Source organism: Chlorocebus sabaeus, chromosome X, assembly GCF_047675955.1.
Source record: "Chlorocebus sabaeus isolate Y175 chromosome X, mChlSab1.0.hap1, whole genome shotgun sequence".
In the NCBI taxonomy this organism is placed as follows: domain Eukaryota; kingdom Metazoa; phylum Chordata; class Mammalia; order Primates; family Cercopithecidae; genus Chlorocebus; species Chlorocebus sabaeus.
In genome coordinates, this window is record NC_132933.1 from 72,032,735 (window position 1) to 72,050,599 (window position 17,865).

The window sequence follows — 17,865 nt, forward strand, 5'->3', positions numbered from 1 at the left end:
TGCTGGCACATGCATATGAGCACAGATCCCACTGGCACTGCCCAATTAAGCATTTTGGTTGATACCACCCATTAGAGCATTGTAACCAGCAGTCCAGGAACACCTTGGCCCCGCCAGTGCAGCAGGCCACTAACCTGAAAAGCCAGAGAACAAAGCTGGTATCCCAATACCAGGCCTCCAGAGTTAGAGCACACAGCCCAGGAGTTCTGAGCTGAGCCTTCGTTCCCTAAAATTTTGCATGAATGAAGCCAGTTGACTAAACACATCTTATACCACAATCAAACGTCCAAGGACACTAAATAAGATTTAAAAAAAAAAAAAAAGGACAGCAACTTCAAAGACTGAAGGAACATTAGCCCACAAAAATGAGAAAGTACTAGTGGGAGAACACTGGCAATTCAAGAAGCCAGAGTGTCTTCTGAAATCCAAACAACTGCACTAGTAACCCAACGATGGTTCTTAACCAAGCTGAAATGACACAAATAATAGTAAGAATATAAATAGAAACAAAGATGATCAAGATTCAGGATAAAGTCAAAACCCAAACGAATAATTCTAAGGAATACAGTAAAATAATATAGCAGATAAAAGGCAAAATGGTTGTTTTAAGAACAAACCAAACTCATCCTATAGAGCTTAAAAACTCACTTCAAGAATTTCAGAATACAATCACAAGTATTAATGGCAGAATCAGCAAATGCAAGGAAAGTATCTCAGAGTTCAAAGACCCGTTTTCTAAAATAACTTAGACAAAAATAAAGAAAAATAAAGAAGAATGTATAAAACCTCTGAGAAATATGAGACTGTGTAACATGACCATTTCTATGACTCATTGGTGTACCTGAAAGAGGGGGAGAGAAAGCAAGCAACTTGAAAAATATATTTCAGGATATCGTTCATGAAATCTTCTCCAACCTCATTAGAGAGGACAACACTTAAATTCAGGAAATGCAGAGATTCCTGTGAAATACTACATAAGAAGACCATTCCCAAGACACATAGTAACAGTAAACAGATTCTCTAAGGCCAAAATGAAAGAAAAAAATGTTAAAGGCAGCTAGAAAGAAAGGGAAGGTCTACTACAAAGGAAACTTCTCACGCTAACAGCAGACTTTTCAGTAGAAACACTATAAGCCAGAAGAGATTAGAATCCTATATTCCGTATTCTTAAAGAAAACCACTTTCAATCAAGGATCTTATATCCACCAAACTAAGATTTATAAGCAAAGGAGAAACAAAATCATTTCTAGGCAAACAAATATAAAGGAAATTTGTTACCACCAGACATACTTTACAAGAGGTCCTGAAGGAAGTGCTAAATATGGAAAAGAAAGGCTGTTTCTAGCCACTACAAAAATATACTTAAGTACATAGTTCATTGAAACTATAAGGCAGTCACACAAACAAGTATGCATAATAACCAGCTAAAAATAGACTGGCAGGATCAATTCACATATATCTATGCTAACTTTGAATGTAAATGATCTAAAAGTCCCAAATGAAAGGCACAGAGTAGCAAGTTGGACAAAAAAGCAAGAACCAACAGTATGGTGTCTTCAAGAGACCCATCATACATGCAATGACACCCATAGGCTCAAAGTAAAGGGATGAAGAAAAATCCAACAAGAAAATGGAAAACAGAAAAAAGCAGGGGTTGCTATTCTAATTTGAGACAAAACAGACTTTAAATCAGCAAAGATCAAAGAATACAAAGAAAGACATTATGTAACAAGAAGACCTAACTAGCCTAAATATATACACACGAAACACAGGAGCACTCAGATTCCAAAAGCTTGTACACTTCTGGTGGAAATGTAAATGAGTTCAGCTACTGTGGAAAGCAGTTTGGCGATTTCTCAAAGAACTTAAAACATAATTATTATTAAACCCCACAATTCCATTATTGGGTATATACTCAAAGGAATATAAATTGTCCTACAATAAAGACAAATGTACGCTTATGTTCATTGCAGCACTATTCGCAATAGCAAAGACATGGAATCTGCCTAAGTGTCCATCAGTGGTAGACTAGATGAAGAAAATGTGGTACACATACATTATGGAATACTATGCAGCCATAAAAAAGATAAGATCATTTCTGTTACAGCGACATGGATGGAGCTGGAGTCCATTATCCTAAGTGAACTAATGCAGAAACAGAAAACAAAATACTTCATATTCTCACTTACTAGGGGGAGCTTAACATTCAGTACATATTTACATAAAGAAGGCAACAACAGACATGGGCCTACTTGAGGGTGGAGAGTAAGAGGAGAGATGATTGAAAAACTACTTATCAGGTACTCTGCTGATTACCTGAGTGATGCAATAATTTGTACATCAAACCCCCGGAACATACAATTTACCTATATAACAAACGTACATGTACCACTAAATTGGAAATAAAAGTTAAAAGGAAAGCTAGAAAACAACAACAAATTAAACTAAGAGGAAATGGAAAAACTTAACTAATGTAAAGCAGAAATCAATGAGTTAGAATTAAAATGGTAGAAATAATAAAGAAATCCTAAATGTAATTCTTTTTAGAAAGTCACAAAATATGCTAGCACATGACACAGTGAATCAAATCAAATATGAAAGAGAGAAAGCTCAAATACACAAAATTAGAAATTACAAAGGGGAAATAAACTAAAACAAAGGAACTCTTTTTAAATCAGGTAACTACTTTGCATAATTTTGTTCAAGTAAGTTTGACAACTGAGATAAATCTGGGGTCAGGACCACCTTGTGGAGCCTTGGGGTTGTGGTAACCCAGAACCTTGGGAGCATGACCTCTACTGAGCAGAGCCTGGTAAGCAGGACTACAGCCCTGGTGAGTCTGGAAGGCAAAACATTCAACCAGGGAGGATTACTCTCAAGCCTTAAGATCTAATAGAACTTACACTGTTAAATTTTGGGCTTGGAACCCAACATGCCTTTCTTTCTTCCCACATCTCCCTTTGAAATGGGAATGTCTATCCCATGCCTGTCTCACCACTTATTTTGAAAGCACATAAATTGTTTAGTTTTGCAGGCTCACAGCTAGAGGGAAATTATGCCTCAGAATCCCTTGTACCTTAAATTTTACCCATAACTGATTTAGGTGATATTTAGATGAGACTTTGGACTTTAGAGATGATACAGGAATGAGTTAAGACTTCTGGGATTGTTAGCACGGAATGAATGCATTTTGCATGTGAGAAAGACATAAATGTAAATTTTGGAAGACTAGGGGCAGAATGCTATGGACTAAATTGTCTTCCCCCAAAATTCATAGTCAAAGCCCAAATCCCAAATGTAATGGTTTTTAGAGATGGGGTCTTTGGGAAGTAATTAGAGTACCATAGGATCATAATGGTAGAGCCCTCATGATGGAATGAGCAGCAGCTTTATAAGAAGAGGAAACTCCCTACACTAAATGAGAACACACAGAGAAGGCAGTTCCTGCAGATCAGGAAGATGGCCCTCACTAGTAACTGAATCAGCTGCCACTTTGATTTTAGACTTCCCAGTCTCCAGAACTGTGAGAAATACATGTCTGTTGCTTAAGCCACTCAGTGTCTGGTATTTGTTATAGCAGCCCAAGCTGACTAATATGGTTAGGAAGAAAGAAAATCATAATAATTCAATTACTTGAAAATCATTAATTTAATGCATTCTCAATATAATGCTGTTAGTTCTTTTTTTCCTGAAGCTAGAAAAAGTAAACAAAGTTCACAGAAAACAAACAAACAATTGAAGCATAACTAGAGAAACCCTGAGACAAAAGAGCAAGGAGAAGCTGTTAGTGCCTGATTTTAACACTCATTATAAAGCCTCTATAACTAAAACAATATGGTATTGGAGCATGAATAAACATACAGACTAATGGAAAATAGTATAAAATTTGATTACAATATGCAAATATAGTATATGATAAAGTAGGTGTCTTAGTTTGGGTTTCCTCAGAAGGAGCTCCTGAAATGGGGATTTAGAGTACAGTTTATTTGTGTAGTGATCCTAGGAAATACCAATAAGAGAGTGGGGAATTGAAACAAACAAACAAACAAACAAACAAAAAAGGTAGCCAATAAAGGGTTTATCATCAAGCAAGTTATCTCTTTGTGTATTTAGAGCTTACTTCTGCTAGTTATTCTGGGCAGAACACATGCCTCATGGTTATCCCTCCTAAGGCTTATTTTGTAATCAACTTTTATTAGTCATTAGTTGTAGGCTGCTTTACTGGTGTGCTAGTGTTCTAGCCCACCATGTATGTGCAAAGCAGGTTCTGGTAGCAAGAGAAAACACCTCAGGTAAAGAAAGGAAGTTGATGGTAATTGGAAGTCCTGTAGACATGCACTGAAGTGATAAGGGTAAAGGGGTATAGACAGGGCACCTACAGCTTTCGATTCAGGCTGCAGTTTAAGTCAGTAAAGAAAATATAAACCTCTTAATAATTGGCATAAGAATAACTAAAAAGCCACATGGGGGAAAGAAAACATTTTATCTATTCCTCAAACCATACAATAAGGCAAACTTTACATAGATAAAAAGATTTCAGTGTAAAAAATGAAAACATATATATACGAAAAGATATTTGGGTAAATTGCATTATAACTTAGGAATAGGAAAAACTTTCCAAACTATGACTTGAAATCTAAAAGCAAAAAGAGAAAAGATAGATAAATTTTATTATATATTTTTAATTTGCATGACAAAAGATGCTCCATAAGCAAAGAAGAAATAATGGCAAAATTGGAAAAACAGTTTTCAACAAAAAGTTAACGTGTCTAACATATAAAAGTGCTTTTAACAATGGGAAGAATAACCTCCCTTTATAAATGGACTAGAGAAACGAACAATGCAGTCACAGACAAAGAAATTCACACAGTGCTTATTTATATCATTCCTGGTGACTGAGAATTGAGATGCACAACATTGGAGAAAACAGACACAGATGTAAGATCAAAGAGGTTAATTTAAAACTTGTGTTCTGGGATTTGAATTTTAAGTGTCATTATGAACTCATAAAGTATTTTATCTTTCAAATAAGTTCTTAACTCTGTCAACTGAAAATACCTAAAAATAATGATCTTTCCAGAAACAAAGAGCACTCCTAGTACCCTGATTGTGGTCTTGAAAAAACCATTTCCTCTAAAATGAAGCAGCGTTACTTGCTGAAATTCAAGGTTTGGGGCAGAAAATGTACAAGATGAGCCTAGAACACCTTGTCATATCAGAAATAAAGAAGCTATTATTAGACTACTGGGGGCCAGGTCAAAAAACTCAGGAGTCAACTTGAACAGACTACTACAGGTCAAAGAGGAACAATTTGATCACCCGTAAAGATAATAACTGCAGGGACTGAAACATATCAATCATTCTAAACATAATGAAGGTTTAAGTAAATAAACTGGTCACCATTGGAAGCTGCTAGTGAAAAACACCATTTTGAAACTTGGTAAAGGAAAAAACTCAACACTTGCCTTGCCTCTCCTGAATATAATATGTATCTTATGGTAACTAAATAGTTGATCAGGTGAAGTTTCCCTTTATAGAAGTAGTCCAGATAATAAATTAAGAAGGAATGTTACAATTAGGATATTACCATTTTGCAACCCGAATTAATTAATGCATCTACACATTTTACATCAACTGCTACAAACATCTCAAAAAGAAACAGCCACACATATAATAGGCCCCTGATGGAAGAATACAACACCATCCAATGAAGTATTCCTACCCCTCCTGAAAAAAGTCATACATGAATCTGATCAAGCCTTTGGATCCAACTACCTGTTTTGGGGCAATGCAGCGGGCAGTGAAATGTAAATGGTACCTCTGAGATGCAATCATCAAAATTCAGTCCTTAGAAAATTTTATAAGACAAATTACCTAGTTTCTTCAATAAATACATTACAAAAGGGGAAAATGGAGAAGAAATTTACAAATTAAAACAGACAAGAGCTTACCAACCTGTCCTAATGTTGGTACCTTATTTGGATCCTGATTCAAACAAACAGTTGCTAAAAGAATATTATAATATTTATGATATAACTGGAAATTCAACTTTGGATATTTGGTAATTTTAAGGAGTGATGAATTTTTTATTATACTTTATAGGGTGCATGTACACAACGTGCAGGTTTGTCACATATGTATACATGTGCCATGTTGGTTCGCTGCAACCGTCAACTCGTCATTTACCTTAGGTATTCCTCCTAATGCTATCCCTCCCCCATACCCCCACCCAATGACAGGCCCCAGTGTGTGATGTTCCCCGCACTGTGTCCAAGAGTTCTCATTGTTCAATTCCCACCTGTGAGTGAGAACATGCAGTGTTTGGTTTTCTGTTCTTGCGATAGTTTGCTCAGGATGATGGTTTCCAGCTTCATCCATGTCACTACAAAGGACATGAACCCATCCTTTTTTATGGCTGCATAGTATTCCATGGTGTATATGTGCCACATTTTCTTAATCCAGTCTATCATTGATGGACATTTGGGTTGGTTCCAAGTCTTTGCTATTGTGAATGGTGCTGCAATAAACATATGTGTGCATGTGTCTTTATAGTAGCATGATTTATAATCCTTTGGGTATTTACCCAGTAATGGGATCGCTGGGTCAAATGGTATTTCTGGTTCTAGATCCCTGAGGAATCGCCACACTGTCTTCCACAATGGTTGAACTAGTTTACACTCCCACCAACAGTGTAAAAGCGTTCCTATTTCAAGGAGTGATGAATTTTTAAGTGTGATAATTGTATGGCATTTCAGTATATTTAACATAATTTTAACAAATATGTTCAATATAGTTCTTATCTTTTAGAAATAAATAACTATTTACAGGTGATATATAATTCTGAGATTTGATTCAAAACAATCAGAGGTGGATGTGGAGGTGGGAAATATATGAAACTAGACTTCATAGTACATGAAGTCAACCATTCTCTCATTAGCTACTTCAACTTCTTTTCCTCCTTATCTTTCTTCTGAGGCTACCCTGATCAAAACCTAATCTAGAAAAAAATTATGATCAATTCAACTATTCCTATCCCTTAGTCCTGCCCTCGGAGACACTAGAGAAACTTATATGAGCATTAAAATCAGTGCTACCACAAACTCCTGTTTCTCACAGTCCCTAAAACAGAACTCTGCTTTTATATTTATCCATTAAGCATTCTCTCCCACTTCCTTGCAGTGCTTTTCTAATGATTTGCAATCATCCTTCATTAGTTTATTCAGTTCCATTTAATTAATTCCTGTTCCTCTGCTTCTTGGATTAGCAGTCTCATGAACTCATCTGCTTCACAACTAAAGAGTTCTGAAAATCTTGACTCAACACACTGATATAGTTTTAAATTTCTGAAAGGATGTCATCAGAAGTACCCCAGAGTATTCTTTGAAGTGTCAACACTTTGAAGTATCTGGTGCAGTCCTTTTCCACAGGGCTCTGAGATACTACTTGGTTGAAGACAAGAATTCTGAACTGTAGCTGATTGCAGAATTTTCAGGAAAGCATCAGAGTAAAACAAAAATTATCTGTAAGTAACAGTGACTTAAAGTCACTGTGGCTAATTTGTTACTGACAGTTTTCAAGAGTGAGATATCTGATGAAAGATTATAATGAATAATGTAACTGACAGGGAAATATAGTTGTTTCTGTGGTATGCAAAATGAGATAATAAAGTCAACCAAAAAGTTTTAAACAAAATGTCCACAAAGATAATGCTTAAGTCTATTTTCAAAGAATATAATGAATATTATATTTGATAAATAAAAATGGATAAACATTTATTCCAGAGGAAAAAAAATTGCGATATAATGTAATCCTGATTCATAATATATCATAAAATATAAAACATAATATGAATATACTAATAATATATATAAAATATTAAGTAAAGAAATCCAGTAAAGCATCAAGTAGAGAATGGACCTAAATATCTCTATTATAATAAAATTCCATAGGTAAGTGATGTGAACCCCCCAGTTGAGAACCACTGGCCTAGAAGATCCTAGGTTCACATTAAATAAGTAAGATTGAGATGAAATAAACATTTTAAATAATACTCTATACTGTTGCCTAGCATCAGACAAAGTACCTTCAGGACTCATAAATATAGGAAAACTCAACATAACCTTGAAGTACTATTTCAATGTTTTCCCCGAGATTAAAATCTATTGTGAAAAGTGGAAGCATTTACAAATCTTCAGGGACTTCTAATTAAGCACACGATTTCCAAAATATTTATATTAATAAATTTTATTCATACAAATTTAACCTAGGGAGAGCTGAACATTTTTATCTAATAATTAGTCCCATACAACTCATTAACAGTAATATACTAAATAAATTTTATTATTTCTAACCCTTCTATTTTTACAAAGAAAGAAACATCCTTTGTGAGTTTACCTTCTTGAAAATGTTAGGTAGTTTTAGATGTAAAACATATCTCCACATTTTATTTTAGTTTATTTTACATCTAAGGATTCAACTTTGTGAAAGCAAAAATCAAAAGTGTTCACGAAATTTGAACACTTAAGATAGGATCATGGATGCCTGAGAAATAATATTTGTCTTCCTATTTGAAAGTGACAATACCAACTTTAAAAATAAAAATAGACATGATTATAAGGAAACTTAGCACTTTCTGTAAGAGAAAAATAAACAAAGATGTTATAAAGTCAACAGAAAGCACACAATGGAGCGCTATTCAGCCACAAAAAAGAATGAGATTCTGTCATTTGCAACAACATGAACAGAACTGGAGATCATTATGTTAAGTGACGTAATCCAGACACAAAAAGATAAACATCGCATGTTCTCACTTATTTGTGGTATCTAAAAATCAAAACAATTAAGCTCATAAGCATAGTACAAGGATGGTTATCAGAGACTGGGAAAGGTAGTTGGGAGCTATGGGAAGCTGGGGATGGTTAATGGGTACAAAAAAATAGTTAGAATAAATAAGACCTACCATTTGATAGCACAACAGGGTAACTATAGTCTATAATAACTTTTTATTATTATTATTATTTTGAGACGGAGTCTCGCTCTGTCACCCAGGCTGGAGTGCTGTGGCCGGATCTCAGCTCACTGCAAGCTCCGCCTCCCGGCTTCCCGCCATTCTCCTGCCTCGGCCTTTCCTACAGGCGCCCGCCACCTCACCCGGCAATTTTTTTTTTTTTTTTTTTTTTTTAGTAGAGACGGGGTTTCACCGTGTTAGCCAGGATGGTCTCGATCTCCTGACCTCGTGATCCGCCCGTCTCGGCCTCCCAAAGTGCTGGGATTACAGGCTTGAGCCACTGCAGCCGGCCTATAACAACTTTTAAAAAAGATTTTAAGTTACAAATATTTAACAATTCACGAATTGTTAGTTGTCATCCTTCCACAGGGACCACACTAATTCTCTCTGTAGCTTTCCAATCTTAGTATACATGCTGCCCAAGCAAGCACAATATAATCAGTAACAACGTACTTGTACATTTCAAAATAGAGGATGTAAATGGATTGATTGTAACACAAAGAATAAATGCTTGAGGGAATGGATATCCCCAAAAATTATATGGTTAAAAAATGTGACTTCCTATTGTACACTTAAAAACAGTTAAAATAAAATAGTATGTCTTATAAAAATGTATCAAAGCAACATAAAGCACAGAGAATTATTTTAGTAAGACACAAAATCTTTGCTATCTAGGTTAAAGGCAATAAATAGCAAACCGAGGAAATGAGCCCATCAAAATTGAGAAAACTTTGCTGAGATATTAAAGCATGTAATAATAGCTTTTCAGACTCAGGCATTATAAAACAAGTCAAACAAAAATTGTCTTCCAAGTTTGCACTTTCATTATGCTCTTTCATTTTCTGGAACAGACTGACACTGTACTTTATTTAGGAGGTCTGTGAGGTCAGGACTAATTTCATATTACTAAGATATTATTAACATGCAATATATCCATCATTGATAACTTCAAATGAATCAGTAAAGAAGCAATTAAATTTTTTCTTAGTTTCAATTTTTAATGTGGTAAATATTTGAAGAAATAACTCATAAAACAATGCTCCTTGGAGACCTCAATATATTCAAAGAGTGTATTAGTCAGGGTTCTTTAAAGGGACAGAACTAATAGGATAGATGAATATATAAAAGGAAGTTGATTAGGAGAATTGACTCATGATTACAAGGTGAAGTCTCACATTGGGATGTCTGCAAGCTGAGGAACCAGGAAACCAGTCCAAGTCACAAAACCTCAAAATTAAGGAAGCCAGTAGTGTAGGCTTCAGTCTGTGGCTGAAGGCCTGAAAGTCCCTGGCAAATCACTGATGTAAGTCCAAGAGTTCAAAAGCTGAAGAACTCGGAGTCTGATATTCAAGGACAGGAAGCATCCAGCACAGGAGAAAGATGGAGGCCAGAAGACACAAGCCAGTCTAGTCCTTCCACATTCCTCTGCCTACTTTTATCCAAGCCATGCTAGCAGCTGATTAGATAGTGCCCACCTGGATTGAGGGTGGGTCTGCCTCTTGAAGTCACTAACTCAAATGTTAATCTACTTTGGCAACACCCTCCCAGACACACCCAGGAACAATACATTCTTCAATTCAATCAAGTTGATACTCAACATTAACCATCACAAAGAGTATAAAGAAGTTTAGAGACAAAACAAAACAAAACAAAAATCCTCTGAGAACTGCTGCTTTGGGATAACATTAATTGTGTCCATGAGAAACAGAAGCATGTACACAATCTTATTTCTCTAAAACTATTGTTCTTATAGTCTCAAACATTTATATTAATTATCATTTTTAACCGAAGTAACTTCTGTTTCACAAAGAAAACTGAGGAGTGGGTAACTGAGAATTGCCTGCCACACCTCAGCAGACCAGGAGGGTTCATGGATATGCATGACACAACATTTTAAAGCTACCCACATCCCATATACAGCATTTCAAAGTAGCAAGAATGAGCATATTATCATGACCTAAAGATACAATTTAGCAGTCACATGCAATGGCTCACACTTGTGGTCCCAGCACTTTGGGAGGCCAAGGTGAGAAGAGCACTTGAGCCCAGGAATTTGAGACCAGCCTTGGCAACATAGTGAGAACCCATGTCTATAAAATAAAAAAGTTAATGGGGTGTGTTTTATTTTATTTAGAAATGATGTAGACATTTAGTGAATTCATTGATTGACTCAATTCACTATGAGTCCAAGGTTTTAAGTTATCTGAAGATCTAGAAAATTATCTGGAAGCTGACATACTGCAAAGCATAAATACTATTGAAACATAGTTCATCAGAATAATGATTCAATTTGGTTAAATGCAAATGTACATATTTCATAATCTTAAACATTAAGTAATGCTAGTTTCATTGATCAGTAAACCTGTATAAGTCTAGGAAAAACATACCCATGTAGAATAGAAATGTATACTTGTATTATACCTAACACTGATGAATCAGAGAAAAAGACATGGCTATTTTTATACAGGCAAAATTAACAAACTGTTCTGGTTTGCCAAAGTATTTGCTAAATTATGTAAAGTTGGATCTGTATCCAGTTTTAGTCTTCTGCATATGACTAGCCATTTATTGCTGCACCATTTATTGAATAGGAATCCTGTGTCCATTACTTGTCTTTGTCAGGTTTGTCAAAGATCATATGGTTGTATGTGTGTGTTCTTATTTCTGGGTTCTCTATTCTGTTGCATTGGTTTATGTGTCTGGTTTTGTACCAGTACCATGCTGTTTTGGTTACTGTAGCTCTGTAGTGCAGTTTGAAATCAGGTAAATTGATGTCTCCAGCTTTGTTCTTTCTGCTAAGATTGCCTTGGGTATTAGGGCTGTTTTTATTTCTATATGAATTTTAAAATAGTCTTTTCTAGTTCTGTGAAGAATGTCATTGGTAGATTCATAGATATAACATTGAATCTATAAATTTATTTGGGCAGTGTGGGCATTTTAACAATATTGATTCTCCCTATCCATGAGCATGGAATGTTTTACAATATATTTGTGTCATCTCTGATTTCTTGGAGCAGTGGTTTGTAGTTCTCCTTGTAGAGATCTTTCACTTCCTTAGTTAACTGTATTACTAGGTATTTTGTGTGTGTGTGTGACATATATGAATGGGAGTTCATTCCTGATTTGGCTCTTGTTGGCTGTTGTTGGTGTATATGGTATATATGGATGCTAGTGATTTTTGTCATTGATATTGTATCGGGAAACTTTGCTGAAGTTGTTTATCAGCTGGAGGAGCTTTTGGGCCAAGACTATGAGGTTTTTTAGATATGAGATCATGTCATCTGCAAACAGAGATAGTTTGAATTCCTCTCTTCCTGTTTGGATGTCGTGTTTGTGTGTCTGATTGCCATAGCCAGAACTTCCAATACTATGTTGAAGGAGTGGTGAGACAGGACATCCTTGTCTTGTGCAGGTTTTCAAGAAGAATGCTTCCAGCTTTTGCCCATTCAGTATGATGTTGGCTGTGGATTTGTCATATATGGCTCTTGTTATTTTGTGGTATGTTCCTTTAATAGTTTATTGAGAGTTTTTAACATAAAGAGGTGTTGAATTTTATTAAAAGCCTTTTCTGCATCTACTGAGATAATTATGTGGTTTTGTCTTTAGTTCTGTTTATGTGATGAATCACATTTATTGATTTGCACATGTTAAATCAATTTTGCATCCCAAGGATGAAGCCTACTTGATCATGGTGAATTAACTTTTTGATGTGCTGTTGGATGTGGTTTGCAAATAATTTTGGGGAATTTTTGCATCGATGTTTATCAAATATATTGGCCTGAAGTTTTCTTTTCTTGTTGTATCTCTGCCAGGTTTTGGTATCAAGATGATGCTGGTCTCATAGAATGAGTTAGGGGAAAGTCCCTCCTCCTCAATTTTGTGGAATAGTTTCAGTAGGAATGGTACCAGCTCTTCTTTGTACATCTGGTAAAATTTAGCTGTGAATCTGTCTGGTCCTGACCTCTTTTTTGTTGTTGTTGGTAGGCTACTTATTAGTGCCTTAATTTCAAAGCTCATTATTGGTGTGTCCAAGGATTCAATTTCTTTCTGGTTTAGTCTTAGGAAGATTTATGTGTCCAGGAATTTATCCATTTTGTCTAGATTTTCTAGTTAATGTGCATACGGGTTTTCGTAATATTCTTCAATAGTAGTTTGTATTTCTGTGGGGTCAGTGGAAATATCCCTCTTGTCATTTCTAATTGTGTTTATTTCAATCCTCTCTCTTTCCTTCTCTATTCTTGTCTGCTTGTCTTATTTCAAAAAGGCAGTGTTCAAGCTCTGAGATTCTTTCCTACACTTGGTTTATTCTGCAATAATACTTGTGATTGCATTATGAAGTTCTGTAGTGTGTTCTTCAGCTCTATTAGGTTGGTTATGTTCTTCTCTGTACTGGCTATTTTGTATGTCAGCTCCTGCCATGTTTTATCATGACTTTTAGCTTTCTTGCATCGGGTTACAATGCACTCCTGTAGTTCAGTGAACTCCTTTGTTATCACTATTCCGAATTCTATTTCTGTCATTTCAGTCATCTCAGACTCCACCAGGTTCCAAACCCTTGGTAGAGGCGATGCAGTCACTTGGAGGAAAGAAAGTACTCTGACTTTTTGAGTTTTCAGTGTTCTTGCACGATTCTTTCTCATCTTTGTAGACTTATTTACCTTCAATTTTTGAGGTTGTTGACCTTTAGATGGTCTTTAAAATTTTATCCTGTTTGATGACCTTCAGAGTTTGATTGTTGTATAAGGTGGATTCAGCCAACTGGCTTCATTTCTGGAAGATCTTATGGGGCCAGCATTCAACTTTCAACTCCTGGACTGCATGCTCTAACTCTAGGGTACTTGTATTGGGCCCCAGCATTGTTCTCTGATTCCTCGAGGTTTGGAAGCTACTGCAGCTGGAGGACTGAGGTGCAACAGCTCTAGCCCAATGTTAGTGGATGCAGGGGTGCCAGCCTCCTTGAGGGAGTTCATCACAGTGACAAAGGGAAGGCAGTTAAGGAGGAGTGGGGGGCCTCTGATGGAGACTGTGTGTGCTGTTGCACTAGAAGTGATGTTGGTTTGGGGCAGGCTGCTGGCCAGGGCAGGTCTGGGTGCCCTTTCTGTGCCCTGCAAGTAGGAGTGATCGCTCAGGATGTGGGAGGAGACCCTGTTCTCTGGGCAGCATTAGCCGCAAGATTGGGGAACTGGTGGGGCGGGGCTTGCTGGCTCTGTGCCCACCAAGGCTCCATCTACAATGGTGGTCTGCAGGGGTCATGGGGCTACTTCACTCCCGCGTGCTGGCAGGGCAAGTAAAGCAAAACCCACCTGTGCTGACACCCATCAGCAAACTGATGTGGGGAGTTGCTGTGGGTTCGGGGAGCCTGCAGTATAGGGAGGGAACATGCAGGCTGGTGCACAGCTGTAGGGACCACCACGCTGGAGCTCTCCACCTGTCAAGCATGGTTCAATGGTGCAGAAGGTATGATTTGTAATATGTTTCTAAGTTGGATTCTTCAAGCATACATTTTTAGCACATTGAAAATCTTAAATACTCAGTTTCCTTAATTTCTTGGAATTTTAGGAATATTTAATTATATAAGCATTTATTTATCTATATAAGCCATACATAATAAAGGTCCTTTTAATTTAAGTTACTTTATGATATAATTTATTTTTTGAGGTAAACATTACTTGCTTTTATTTATTGTGTTAGAAATAATATAATAATTTACTAACAACATCTGAAGGTAGAAAATCCCACACTCACATGGGAGGTCATGATCTTTATAAATTACAGGCACATAAATATGCAGACACAAAGGGGTTTACAGCTTCTGTTCCAAAATTTCAGCCATGTGGCCAAAAGCAGTGACACACACCTGTAATCCTAGCACTGTGGGAGACCAAGGTAACAGAATCACTTGAGCTCAGAAGTTTGAGAACAGCCTGGGCAGCATAGTGAGACCACATCTCTACAAAAAAAATTTTAAATTAGCCTGACTTGGTGGTGCACACCTGTAGTCTCAGCTACTTGGGTGGCTGAGGATCGCTTGAGCCCAGGAGATCAAGGCTGTAGTGAGCCGTGATTGTGCCGCACCACTCCAGCCTGGGAAACAGAGAAAAATCCTGTCTCAAAAAAATGAATAAAATAAATTTAAAAATTAAATAAATAAATAAATAAATAAAATTTTCGGACATTAATTAAGAATAAACACAGAAACACAAAAGATCGCCAGTCTGGATATCAAAGAGCTAGTCCCCTTCCTGTTAGACAAAAAAAATTCCTAATTATTTAAACTTAATTAAAATAGACAAATAAGACAACAAATTGAAAAAAAAACTAACAAATGCGATTCCCTGTTGTCTCTCACCCAACATAGATATTATAAGCATTTAATTCACTTACACATATCATTGATAAGAGTACAAAATCAAATTCCTCATGTATGGTCAGACTATAAAACCAAATTCCCAATAATTACTCCTAGCTGTGATAAATAACTTATTAGCCACAAATAAACAAAAACAAATGAAATCAAAACACAAAATTAATGAAGATGAAGATCAAAACTAGAGAAATAGAAAGTCAGCAGTGCTGGTGAGGAGTGGTGGCTCACATCTGTAATCCAAGCACATTGGGAGGCCATGGCAGAACGATTGCTTTGAGCTCAGGAGTATGATACCAGCTTGGGCGACATGGCGAAACCCCGTCTCTACCAAAAGTACAAAAATTAGCCAGGCTCTGGTGGCTCATGCCTGTAGTCCCAGCTACTCTGGAGGCTGGGACTGGAGAATCTCTTGAGCTTTGAAAATGGAGGTTTCAGTAAGCTGAGATCACACCACTGCACTCCAGCATGGGTAACAGAGTGAGACACTGTCTCAAAACAACAACAACAACAACAAAAGAAAGTCAGCAGTGCTATATTGCCAATTTGGAGTCACCTCTAGAAGCCAAGAGAGACTGGTCTGGGCTTAAATAGCTTATGGGGTGCACTTCTTTCGTTAAGTTTACTTGGTTCTGTTAGAAGAATTCACTAGGCATCTCAGTGGAAAACTGTTAAAAGACAATTTTCAAAAAAAAAAAGTAAAATCATGACTGTCATATAAATATGTTATGTATTTCATTTAGCCATGAGGAAACAACACAGATATGACTACTGGTTCAAAAGAGACTCTGAAGAACAAATAAATTTGAAGATCAGAAAAATTAAAATAAATGTTCCAACAGACGCAAAACTGCTTTTTTCAAGTAGAATGGGGGACCAAAAGAAAGAAGTTATTTGAACTTCTCTTGGATAGACAGAATTTGCAAATCCATAAATAAGAATTATTTTTCATTGATACCACTTATTTACAGTTTACAGAGTTATAAAATAGCTTCTAGAATCATAAAACTCAGAGAGGTGTTCTCTAGAGTCTAGAAAATGGATAGTTTTCCAGTGAAGTACTTTACATTTTTCTACAGAGTGTCGTCTCCAGATTCTGTCAAACTTAGGTTTAAAACTCTGCTATTACTGTTCGCCAGTTGTACAACCTGAAGTTCAGTGCATAACTGCTTTCTCCCTCAGTTTCTTCCTCTATAAAACAGTAATAATGATACCATTCTCTTGAGATTGGAAAAGTGTAACGAAATATGCATTAAAGAGTGTCTGTCTTATAGTAACTGCTCAATATATGATATTGCTATTAGTAAATTAGTGACTTTTGAATCTAGCTACTTTCTTTTCCTCCTCTGTAACTTTTATCATAATTTCACAACCCTAAATTATGAGAAGCAGGAAAACATACTGGAAAGAGTATAGATTTCAGGCTTAAACAGATCTGAGTTTATATCTAGGTTCGAATATTTATCAACAATGTAATTTTTGGCAAGAGATTTAAACTGTCTATTCTGTTTCCTCGTATGTGAAGTGTGATAGTAAAAATTATCTCATATAATTGCTGGAATAATAAAAATAAGACAAAATAGCAAAGTGCTCAGTTTTGGGGGAACAAATGGTGTTTGGTTACATGGATAAGTTCTTTAGTGGTGATTTGTGAGATTTTGGTGCATCCATTGCCCAAGCAGTGTACACTGTATACAATGTGTATTCTTGTGTCCCTCAACCCCTCCCACCCTTTCCCCTGAGTCCCCCAAGTCCATTATATCATTCTCAGGTCTTTGTGTACTCACAACTTTAGCTCCCACTTATAAGTGAGAACACATCATGTTTGGTTTTACATTCCTGAGTTACTTCACTTAGCACAATGGCCTTCAACTCCATTCAGGTTGCTGTGAATGCAGTTATTTCATTCATTTTTATGGCTGCATAGTATTGCATGGTGTTTATATACCACATTTTCTTTATACACTCGAATGATGGGCATTCCGGTTCAGTCCATATTTTTGCAATTGTGAATTGTGCTGTTATAAACATGCATGTGCAAATGTCTTTTTCATATAACGAATTCTTTTCCTCTGGATAAATATCCAGTAGTGGGATTGCTGGATCAAATGGTAGTTCTACTTTTAGTTCCTTAAGAAATCCCTGTGCTGTTTTCCATAGTGGTAATAGTTTACATTCCCACCAGCAGTGTAAACCTGTTATCTTTTCATCACCTCTATGCCAACATCTATTCTTTTTTGATTTTTAAATTATGAACAATCTTGCCGTAGTAAGGTGGTAAAACACTGTGGTTTTGATTTACATTTCCCTGATAATTAGTGATGTTGAGTATTTTTTCATATATTTATTGACCATGTGTATATCTTTTTATGAGAATTGTCTATTCATGTCCTTAGCCAACTTTTTTTTTTCTTTTTATTACACTTTAAGTTCTAGGGTACATGTGCATAACGTGCAGGTTTGTTACATATGTATACTTGTGCCATGTTGGCGT

At 36.2% G+C, this 17,865-nt stretch overlaps 1 non-coding gene across 1 annotated transcript; it reads right to left on the reverse strand.

The window, feature by feature from the left end:
- Positions 1 to 9,329: 9,329 nt before the first annotated feature.
- LOC119621132 (U6 spliceosomal RNA) lies at positions 9,330 to 9,438 on the reverse strand. The gene has a single exon (XR_005237651.1). It is a non-coding gene; the product is annotated as a U6 spliceosomal RNA (small nuclear RNA).
- Positions 9,439 to 17,865: the final 8,427 nt, after the last annotated feature.